Here is a 12405-nt window from a genome sequence, read left to right as displayed (position 1 = left end):
AACCGCGGTGTTAGCCGTCGAATGGCGCTAGCTGCGCAGCATTTGTGCACCGCCGCCGTCAGTGTCAGCCAGTTTGCCGTGGCATACGGAGCTCCATCGCAGTCTTTAACACTGGTAGCATGCCGCGACAGCGTGGACGTGAACCGTATGTGCAGTTGACGGACTTTGAGCGAGGGCGTATAGTGGGCATGCGGGAGGCCGGGTGGACGTACCGCCGAATTGCTCAACACGTGGGGCGTGAGGTCTCCACAGTACATCGATGTTGTCGCCAGTGGTCGGCGGAAGGTGCACGTGCCCGTCGACCTGGGACCGGACCGCAGCGACGCACGGATGCACGCCAAGACCGTAGGATCCTACGCAGTGCCGTAGGGGACCGCACCGCCACTTCCCAGCAAATTAGGGACACTGTTGCTCCTGGGGTATCGGCGAGGACCATTCGCAACCGTCTCCATGAAGCTGGGCTACGGTCCCGCACACCGTTAGGCCGTCTGCCGCTCACGCCCCAACACCGTGCAGCCCGCCTCCAGTGGTGTCGCGACAGGCGTGAATGGAGGGACGAATGGAGACGTGTCGTCTTCAGCGATGAGAGTCGCTTCTGCCTTGGTGCCAATGATGGTCGTATGCGTGTTTGGCGCCGTGCAGGTGAGCGCCACAATCAGGACTGCATACGACCGAGGCACACAGGGCCAACACCCGGCATCATGGTGTGGGGAGCGATCTCCTACACTGGCCGTACACCACTGGTGATCGTCGAGGGGACACTGAATAGTGCACGGTACATCCAAACCGTCATCGAACCCATCGTTCTACCATTCCTAGACCGGCAAGGGAACTTGCTGTTCCAACAGGACAATGCACGTCCGCATGTATCCCGTGCCACCCAACGTGCTCTAGAAGGTGTAAGTCAACTACCCTGGCCAGCAAGATCTCCGGATCTGTCCTCCATTGAGGATGTTTGGGACTGGATGAAGCGTCGTCTCACGCGGTCTGCACGTCCAGCACGAACGCTGGTCCAACTGAGGCGCCAGGTGGAAATGGCATGGCAAGCCGTTCCACAGGACTACATCCAGCATCTCTACGATCGTCTCCATGGGAGAATAGCAGCCTGCATTGCTGCGAAAGGTGGATATACACTGTACTAGTGCCGACATTGTGTATGCTCTGTTGCCTGTGTCTATGTGCCTGTGGTTCTGTCAGTGTGATCATGTGATGTATCTGACCCCAGGAATGTGTCAATAAAGTTTCCCCTTCCTGGGACAATGAATTCACGGTGTTCTTATTTCAATTTCCAGGAGTATATATATATATATATATATATATATATATATATATATATATATATATATATATATATATATATATGCAGAGCACAACTTCACAAACTTTTTGGTGAACAAAACATTAGCCAATAAGCTCAAAAGACATTACAATCGTCGATACCGGTGCATACAGCATGCTACATCAGTTCACAATCAATCTTCGATTTATGTGTGCATCTGCCACAAGAGTACCAAGATCCTACACAGTGACAGCCATTCCAGCAGATGAAGTGAAGCAACAATAGTACTTTCATTGCAATTTCGAAATCTATTGTTACCTTTTCATCCTTCACAAATGATTCACCGCCAACTTGATTCGCAAGATTTACGTGAGTTTCGTGAAAAGTGATAAGAAGTTTGCCGCGCGGGATTAGCCGAGCGGTCTAAGGCGCTGCAGTCATGGACTTTGCGGCTGGCCCCGGCAGAGGTTCGAGTCCTCCCTCGGGCATGGGTGTGTGTGTTCGTCCTTAGGGTACTTTAGGTTAAGTAGTGTGTAAGCTTAGGGACTGATGACCTTAGCAGTTAAGTCCCATAAGATTTCACACACATTTGAACATTTTTGATAAGAAGTTTCCTGCTAGTACAAGACTGCATAAGTCTGATTGGTTAAAATTTATGTCCAGGTTGGTAGCTCACAAAGGTCCTATAGGTTTTTAGTTCAAAACTGCACTACTGCAACGCATTTTTTGCAACTTACCACATATTTCACCGCTGAAATCGGGATTTTTAACATGATAAATACCAACTTGCAAATTGGTACGGAGTCTGCATTGAACTGAGTACGCCAGTTCTTAGATTGGAAGAGGGAAAGGGCTTATCAGAGGCAACAGGATTATTCCAGTGGTAGCGACATTCATTTGTTACAGCGCTCTCTGCCTCTACATCCTGAGATGGTACATCCAGGAAATGGCTACTAAGAAACTTTAACAACAGACATGGTGTCCTGTTGTAATCCTAGCAGCTAAACTGGCAAGTGTTGTGGCAGCTACCAAGTGGTGCCTTAACAGCTGAGGGGGACAATTCCGAGCCAGACGAGCTTTGCGGCTTCGACACATCACTCCTTTGCAGGTCTTCCCCATTTCGCCACGATTTCCTAGCATCACGACTGCTCTATACACAACAGCACCATCTCCGAAAAGCCTCGTGGAACTTCCGTTGTTACCTACATGGTCATTTACACATGTTATGAAAAGTAATGGTCCTATAACATTCCCCTGGGGAACACCCTAAGTTACTTTTATGTCTAAAGACTTCTCTCCACCCAAAATAACACGCTGTGCCCAGTTTGCTAGAAACTCTTCAGTTCAATCACACAGTTGGTCTGATATTCCATACGCTCGTATTTTATTCATTAGGCGGCAGTATGGAATTGTATTGAATGTCTTCCGGAAGCTAAGGAACACAGCACCTATCTGGGCTCCTGCATCTACTGCTCTCTGCGTCTCGTGGGCGAACAGACCACACTGGTTTTCACACGACTGCTGTTTTCAGAACCCATGCTAGTTCCTACAATGGATATTTTCGGCATCCAGAAACGTCATAATATGCAAGCATAAAACATTTTCCAAAATTCTACAACTGACCAACCTCCGAGATATAGGCCTTTGGTTTTTTTCATCTGTTTGACGACCTTTTTTGAAAACTGAAATGACCTTTGCTTTTTTTTTAATCAACAGGAACACCTCACTCTTCCAAAGAACTATAGTATACCGCTGCTAGAAGAGAGGCAATTTCTTTCACATACTCTATATAGAATCACACTGGTATCCCATCAGATACAGTGACCTTCCCTCTACTGAGCGATTCCAGTTGCTTTTCTATCTCACGGTCACTTATGTCAATACTAACCATTTTTCGTTCGTGCTACACAAGCACGCACGCACGCACACGACGACGCAGTGCTGCTCGAAATGTCGATGCGAGAAGTGTCTTTCCATGCGAAGGGTGTGGCGGATCGTCGTCCGTCGGGGCCAGCTCAGGCGACTGAGCTGATCCCGGTGGCGGCCCCATCCGGCCTACCACCTATGACGAACCAGCTACCGGCCCATAACTATGCTAAGGATGACTCTTTTACTTCTGACTTGCACTCTAGTGACCGGGCGTTCATTCTTATGAACAAGCTCGCGCATGGGGCTCCTACCCTGGCCGAGAAGATGATGAAGCGGCCATACTCGCCTTCTGTAACATTCGGAAGGCTGCTGCACTACCGCACACGAGGCAGCAAGAGTCGGGTGTGTCACCGAGAGCCTCGCCGGGCGCACTGCAAGAGTTTGCCGGCCCGGCGGCGACGGCTTCGACGGGTGTTGCGCCGCTGGACTCGACCACTCAAGAGGTCGATGTGCCCCCGGTTGCCCCTCTGGCCCCACAGACACAGGAAGAGCCCGTGGCTGCGCTAGTTGATGCCCCGTCCTGCGCAAGGGGAAACCCCGCGGTCTGGACGGAGGCACAGTCAGCTGCAGAGACCACCGAGATGGACGCCGTCGAACTGCCGGACGCAAATCTTGCTGAGGCAATTGCCGAGGCAGAACGTCGCGACATCGACGCTGACGACGCCTGCGCGCCCAGAAAGCGCCTGGCTGTGACGCACGACGATTCCGACAACTCCCTGACCTCTGACACCGCGAGGCCGCGGAAGAAGGCGGCTAGGGCCTCCCGCGCCTCCACCACAGAGGCTGTGCAGACAGTTGCGGGCTCCTCCCGGAACACCGCCAAGCCGAGACCGGCAACGAAGACGCAGCGACCCACTCGTTCGCCTGCTGTCTCCCGGCAGCCTGATGCGGACGGCTTTGTTGCCCCACCCAGGCGGCACACCGCCAGGGCTGCTGCGCTGCAACAAACGCAACCGCTGACGACCGCCAACACGTTTCCATGCGCCAGCGTAGACGCGATGGAGGACGGCGACGCTTCTCTGGCGCCGTCCCAGAAGAAGCCGCCACCCCCGCCGCCTATCGTCGTCCAATGGGACGACGTATACAAGGATTCGCAGCAGAAACTTGGCAGGGTGGCCACGTCCACTACTGTCAAGGCCGCCGGTCGTGACCCCTACAAGGTCACAGTGACGTCAGATGAAGAGTACCGCGCGGTGATGGACACCATATGCACGGATGACCTCCCGTGCTACACGCACCCTTCCGAGCCACTCAAACTTCTGAAGGTGGTTTTCCACCACCTTCCCCACAAGTTTGGCGCGGACTACCTCCGTGAGGAGCTCGAGGACATGAGCTTTGGCATCTGGTCCACCGGCCTGATGAAGTCCCCTCGAACGCACCGAGACATGCCGCTGTACCAGGTTGTCCTCGTTGACAACCTGGAAAACCGGAAGAATTTCCAGGTGCAGCTGGTCGGCCGTGTCAAAGTCGCGGTGGAGCTGCTTCGGGCCAAAGGCAAGAGGGCCCAGTGCTTCTCCTGACAGCGGCTGGACCACGTCTCCCGTTACTGCTCAATGCTGCCTCGCTGCGTAAAGTGTGCGGGACAGCACGAGAGCACACCCTGCGGGTTCAACCGAGACGAAAAACCGACGTGCTGCAACTGCGGCGGGCCGCACCTTGCCAGTTACGGAGGCTGTTCGGCTTTCAAACGGGGCCGACACCAGCAACGGGGCGGGGCTGCTCCTTCTCGTAAAGTGCACCCGTCCACCAGCTTTGCTGCCGCCACCGAGGGCGGACCGTCTGCCTCCTCCACCCAGCGAACAGAGCAGGCCGCTGGCGAGAGGCAGCAGCCGACTGCGCCGGCCACGGCTTCGCCCGGGATGGTGGCAACCACTGCACCCACTGCTGGCGCGCGGGATGCCGCCATACGCAGGCGTCGCCGGCGCGCGGGCCGGGCCACCACTGCCGCTGCGCAACGGACTGCTGCCGACACCCTGCCGCGGCAGCAGCCGGCAACTCGTGCTGCGCCGCCACTGCAACCAGCTGCCGATGTTCCACGGCAGTTGGCTACTACGGTGCAGTCACAACAAGCCGCCCCCGTAGCGGAGGCCGCCCCAGCAGCCCCCGCCGCCCCCTCGGCTCCCGACGCAGCTGAGCTCCGATCGCTTTTGCGGTCGTTGAGCCAGCTGCTCGAGCAACTCCCGGTGCTCGTCACCGCTGTCACGACGGCCCACCAGGCCGGCGTTGCTACTTCTCCCCGCCACGGATAATCGCCACATCCGTGGCCTTACCGTTTGCGTCTTCAACGCGAACAACTCGGTCCCCCAGCAAGGGGAATTCCGGCTGTTCTTGCGCGACGAGGCAATTGACATTTGCCTTGTGTGCGAGACATTCCTGAAGCCGGGAATTCATGTCAAGGCGGCCAACTATCGGTGGTACCGCACCGACAGGCTTATCCACGGTAGCGGGACGACCATCTATGCCAAGACGTCCCTCAAACATCACGAAGTCCAGCTACCGCCCCTCACCGTGGTGGAGGCCACTGGGGTGGCTGTCACTACTACGGCTGGGGTTATTACCTTCGTTGCGGCCTACAGGCCGCCGAGGGGACTGTTTCAGGAGGCTGACTTCGACGCTCTGCTGGCGTTGCGAGGGAAGATCTTCATTGCGGGTTACTTGAACCCCAAGCATACGCAATGGAACTGCCGCATCACCAACGCCAGCGGCCGCCGCCTCCTTCGCGCCACACTACGGCATGGCGCGATAGTACTGGGGCCCTACGACCACACCGTCTTCTCCCAACGCGGCCAGCCTGACGTGCTCGACGTCACGTCTGTCACCGTTAGATGCGCCACGTCGTGCGACCACCTCCCGGTGGTCTTCGACATAGACGTCATTGGTGCCTCTATGCCGACAGACCGCCGCAACTTCCGCGGCATAGATGAGGCCAGATTTCGTACCGAGATCTTGGATTGCCTCGAAGGCGCGCCCGACCCGGATGTACAGGGAGCCGATGCAGCGTTGGCCTACTTCACCCGGCACGCTCTCGGCGCAGCAGAGGCGACCACTCCCAGGCGGCCGAGATGGCCGCTAGGCATGTCGCGCCAACTCCCGCCGCACATCTTGGAGGCGATCACACTCAAAAATCGCCTCTTTCGAGAGTGGCAGCTCACGCGGCTGCCCGAGAAGAAAGTGCCGCCTCAACAGGGCGCGGCGCGAGATTCGGGAAGCCATAGATGACCACCGAAATCGTGATTGGGCCGGCCTTGTGGCCACCCTAACGACGACAGATGGCAGTGCTTGGCGGACGGCCAGGCGCTTCCTTCGCCGTCTCCAGCGAGTCCCGCCCCTCCTCGAGGTTACGAACGTTGTCTGCGAGCCGGATACGAAAGCCAGTATCCTTGCGGACACGTTCGCGGAGAATTTCCAGCCCGCCGATGGCGTGTTCAATGCCGACCACGCCCGCCTCGTGGAGGACCGCCTCCCGGTTTTCCTCACTGCGCGTGAGGACGACGCGGTAGAGGAAATCACGGCTGCAGAAGTCGATCTGCAGCTCCGTGGCCTCACCCCAAGAAGGCGGGTGGCACGGATGGTGTCACCAACCGCCTGTTGAGATTGCTTCCGCCAAATGTACACCAGTTTCTGGCGGACATCTTCAACAGCGTCCTCCGCTCTGGGACTTTCCCTTCCGCGTGGAAACACGCGGAAGTGGTCGCCATCGCCAGGAGCGGCAAGGACCCACGTCAGGCAGCGAACTACCGGCGAATCAGCCTGCTCCCGTCCCTCTCAAAACTCTTTGAGAAGGTGTAGGTGGGGCGGCTGCTACGCCACGTGACTGAGCAGCAGCTCATCCCCGAGGAACAGTTCGGGTTTCGGAGCGGCCACTCAACCACCCAGCAGCTGTTGCGTCTCGTGGAGCAGGCGATGCGAGCGCTGGAGACGCCGGAGTACCTAGGGGCGGTGCTTATCGACGTCTCCGAGGCCTTCGACTGCGTGTGGCACGGCGGCCTCGTGTACAAACGTTTTGTACATGGGGTACCGACGTCGCACGTGGTCCTACTGCGCTCGTATCTCTCTGGCCGCGCATTCCACGTCCGAGCAGATGGTTGCACCTCCACCGACCGGCAGACTCGAGCGGGAGTGCCGCAAGGGTCGGTTCTCGGCCCCCTGCTGTACTCCCTATATACCGTCGACGCACCGCGGGTGGCACGCGTGGAGTTAGCGCTTTATGCTGACGACACTGCGTTGTTCATCCGCAGCACGAATGCGGCCGAGATTCGCCGCCGCCTTCAAGTCGGATTGACGTCCTGGGCGCCTGGTCCAAGAAGTGGCGCCTGAAGTACAACGCTGCGAAGAGCCAGGCTGTCGTCTTCAGCAGGAAGAGGCTACCTCCGGACCTGCCGCCGATCACGATCATGGGAAGCCCCATCCCGTGGTTGCAGACCGGCAAATACCTCGGGGTCACGCTGGACAAGCATCTGACGTAGCTGCCCCACGTCCGCGACGTCAGAGGGCGAGCAGTGGGGAGACTACGAGCGCTGTACCCGCTGCTCAACCCCTCGTCTACACTACCTCCACGCCACGGCCTCTCCACGTACCTGGCCTCGGTACGGCCAGTTCTGGAATATGCGGCCGTAGTGTGGGGCAATGCAGCAAAGACGCACATTGCGACGCTCCAACGCGTCCAGAATAGGACGCTGCGACTTGCCCTCCACAAGCCGCCTCGTTACCCCACGAGGCTGCTCCACGAGGAAGCAGGCATCCCTTTCCTGTGGGATCGCTTCCGGCACATCGCCAGGGTGTTCTACAACAACGCAGAACACTCTGACAGCCGTCTAATTCGTGGGATGGGCCAACAGGTCCACCACAGGCCGACAACTCGTTGGCCCGACCTACTGCGGGAGTAGTTCTCTCCCGAGTCCCGATGACGTTGCAAAGAGTGTCTCTACAGCCAGGGACATTCACTGAGGACAGCTCGTCACGATAGGTCACATTGCCAACACCATAGGTCAGCGCAGGAACAGCAGCTCCGCTGTTTACACTGCCTCTACACCTGGCATATGTCGCCAGTGTTTTACAGCGAGCGAACGAGCGTTCGTGCTACGATTTGAAGGAGGCACTACAGTGCGATCTTCCTCTGTGAAACAGTTTTGGAAAAAGACGTTTAATATTTCTGCCTTTTCTGTGTCGTTCTCCATTTCAGTGCCATTTTAGTCACAGAATGTCTGGACAGATGGCCTCGATCCGTATACCAGTTTAACATAAGACCAAAACGTCTTAGGATTTTGTGTCAACTTGGTAGACAGAATTTTACTTTTCTAATTCACTGAACTCTTCTTCACGCATGGCTCTCCTTGTGCTAGTTTTGGCTTCGTTTGGTTTTTGTTTGTCTGAGAGGCTTTGGCTACATTTAGATTTGCAGTGAAGCCCTCTTTCCTTTCATAGCAGTTTTCTAACATGGCACTCGAACCATGGTGGTTCTTTTCCATCCCTCACAATTTTGCTTGGTAGATGTCTGTGTAAAGCCTATTGTACACTTCTCCTGAGCTTTGTCCATTGATACTCAACAATGTTAGTGTTGCAGATGAAATTTTCGTACTTACCCCTCAGGTAATCGGACATCTGTTTCTTGTCGCTCTTGCTTTCTTTGTATGCACTCTTCACGAGTTGGTCCTCCGATTAACTGTTCAAGATATTTCTCTGATAAAGCACTTAGAAGAATCTGAAATGGTTCTCTGTCGCTACCACCCATTCTAATCACTTGAGTTTCCTAATATACAGCTGGTAAGTTAGAATCTACACCTAAAACAATAACATGACCAGGGAATTTACGCGAAATATTCTCCAAGTTTACCCTCAACTGTTCGGTAACTACTGCTTCTGTGGCAGGGGGTCTACAAAAGCATCCAATAACCAAATTTGTTAACATCGAGTATAGATGTAAGTGTCAGGAAGTCGTTACTGAAAGTATTTGTATGGAGTGTAGCCATGTATGGAAGTGAAACATGGACGATAACTAGTTTGGACAAGAAGAGAATAGAAGCTTTCGATATGTGGTGCTACAGAAGACTGCTGAAGATTAGATGGGTAGATCATATAACTAATGAGGAGGTATTGAATAGGATTGGGGAGAAGAGAAGTTTGTGGCACAACTTGACTAGAAGAAGGGATCGGTTGGTAGGACATGTTCTGAGGCATCAAGGGATCACCAATTTAGTATTGGAGGGAAGCGTAGAGGGTAAAAATCGTAGAGGGAGACCAAGAGATGAATACACTAAACAGATTCAGAAGGATGTACGTTGCAGTAGGTACGGGGAGATGAAGAAGCTTGCACAGGATAGAGTAGCATGGAGAGCTGCATCAAACCAGTCTCAGGACTGAAGACCACAACAACAACAACAACAACAACCATTTTTGATCTTCTTTTAATACTTGTCTTCAGCCAAATTGTTTCGCATTCCGTACCTGTATTAATCTCACTAGATATTAACGTAGTGTTTGTGGCTATAAACACCCTTCCAGTACCAGCGTTCAGTCTCCCTTTGCGATACGCATTCAATCGGAATTTAGAATTTCACATTGTGTTTCAGCCAGCTTTTTGTCCCCAGTACTACGTGTGCATTGATACCCTTTCGAAGCAAAATTAGTTACACAGTCTTTTCGTAGATGCTCCTGCAGTTAACTAATATTATGTTAAAATTTTCTTTCTCCGGTCTGCTATGACAAATGCTACTCTGTCTGACTCTGAAGGCGTCATATTGGAAGGGATTTCTCTATCCCAAAAAAACCAGATGAGCACACAATATATACTCCACTACCCTTGTAGCCGCTTCCTGCGTGTAAGGCATGCTTAATGGGAACCCAACAGTTCTCCATTCGATAGTGGAGGTCGAGAAATCTGCATCAGACACCATCGCAGAATCATCTGGGCACCTGTTTTACACCTTCACTCTGGCCCAAATCAGAGCACCACGATCGATTCTGGAGAAGATGTTCTGCTTCCATCATACGGTCGAGGCTAGCTGTCTTCATCAAATCAGCAGCTGTCTTTAGAAACAGAAGATGACCTCTGAACCCAGATGGCAGGCTTGGTGACTTTGGTGAAAATTGCAACTCGTTTGCATACAAAGAAGATGCTGTTGAACGAACCTTCACGGATAGACACAATGGAATTTTGCTCGACATTTGTCATGCGTATCACGTTGCATACAGTTCTGCCGAACCAGTTCTCATTGTCGTGTGGAACCTGTCCAGCTGGGCCACGCATGAACACTTTTGCAGAATTTTCTTCTGCGTCACAGTTGTCCCAAAAGAGCTTGTCCATCATTGCTGCCTACCAGCTGTGATGCCACATGCATACCAGAATTTTGGTGACATACCTATTAGCCTCAAATAACAATCCAAGCTGCCCACCACAACTGGTTGTGTGGTTTGCTATCGCAGGGGCATTCTCTACAACCATGGAATGTCTGATGACAGCTCTATATTTCTGACGTTACTAAGAAATCTAAGTGAATATGTCGACATTATTAAGACACTGTTACGCCCATCCAACTAGCAGCAAATATAACAAGGCGAAGATACGAAACAAGAGGACATTCTAAAGACAGCTGTTATCATCCCTTCTGAATTTTATGAATTCCTTTTGTGACATAGCCATGGATTTATTATGGTAGCCAATACCTTCCTACAGGTGATGAAAAGTCACAGTTTTCGTTGCAGATGTATGCTTACGACGGAACAAAAAAATGGTTTAAATGGCTCTGAGCACTATGGGACTTAACATCTGAGGTCATCAGTCCCCTAGAACTTAGAACTATTTAAACATAACTAACCTAAGGACATCACACTCATCCATGCCCGAGGCAGGATTCGAACCTGTGACCGTAGCGGTCGCGCGGTTCCAGACTGAAGCGCCTAGAACCGCTCGACCACACCGGCCGGCTTACGACGGAGCAGATCGTAATTGCTGCAGCTGTGGCTGAGTGATGTCATCATCATAGGAAGTCCTAACCAGTCAAAACAATGTAAAAAGGGTACTATACTTCTTACGTCGAGAGAAGAGCTCTGACAGCTGGCAGCCCTGTTGCCAATATTCGACATGGACAGGCAGCGAGCCAGCAGCGATCGCCCAGTACTACAGCACGCTGGGGCGTTGCCACAGTAACGTAAACAAAAGCTCACTATTTGATTGGCCGTCTTGGATGCGCGAAGCACGTGCGGCAAGGCCGCGTCAACTGTAGAGCTCGTCTCTCGCCATACGCACTGTAGGAAAGTTTTGCAATACGACGCAAAAATAAGTCGCAGGAGGCTGATTATTGCTGTGTTCTGAGAGTATTTCATACTTGTACTGTAGCCGCCGTGCCAAGTCTGTGGGCGCAGTCGTTCACTAGCAGGGTTTGTTTGAAGTGCTTGCTATGACACCGTGGTCACGAAGTGAGATTCGTACGGTTTTGCGGCACACATTCGAGCGTGGTTTAAACATAGAACATTTGCTTTGAAGAAATGACTCTTACACTTGGTGATGTGTGTCCACATTGTACAAGTATATTCAGTTGGTGCAGAGAATTCCAAAGAGGAAATTTCACTCTGGAGGACTCTGAGAGGACGGGAAGGCCATGATCATCAATTACAGAGGAAAACATTGATGCTGTGAGGAAAATGTTAGACAGACAGGTGAGTGACCTATAGGCAGATAGATGATACCTTAGGGCTAAATGCACCATCATGATCATTTGTAAGTAAAGAAACTTTGTTTTCTCTGTGTGCCGCATAGACTGATGGAAAACCAGATGACACGCAGTCAGCACCACCGCTTGTGTCATAGTGGAGACGTGCTGATTCACGTTGTCTGGGGAACGCGACACCACGCTCGGTCAGTGGCTGCGCAGGTGGGAGGAGGTTAGTGGTACGAGGCATGGCCCAGCTCGCAGATGCGGCGGCTCGTGATGACGCCGAGAGTCGCCGGGGCAGCAGCGGGCAACGCCCCCACTGGCCGGTCCTCGGGTGACAGCGTCACTGATGATGACAACGTGAAAGCGACCGAACGTCCAATCGGTCAAACCGAATGCTGATGCCCACCTCTGATGCCATTAAATAGTGCAGACCGCTGCCAGTTACGAGGCGGCATGTTTATTAGAAGGTTCTCGATGAGTTGGCTAACGCAACTGCGCCACACGCGGCCCACGCCTGCGTAATTCTGCTAATGTTACTTTCTG

This window comes from Schistocerca piceifrons, chromosome 1 (assembly GCF_021461385.2).
Source record: "Schistocerca piceifrons isolate TAMUIC-IGC-003096 chromosome 1, iqSchPice1.1, whole genome shotgun sequence".
In the NCBI taxonomy this organism is placed as follows: domain Eukaryota; kingdom Metazoa; phylum Arthropoda; class Insecta; order Orthoptera; family Acrididae; genus Schistocerca; species Schistocerca piceifrons.
Note: the sequence above shows the minus strand (reverse complement) of the source record.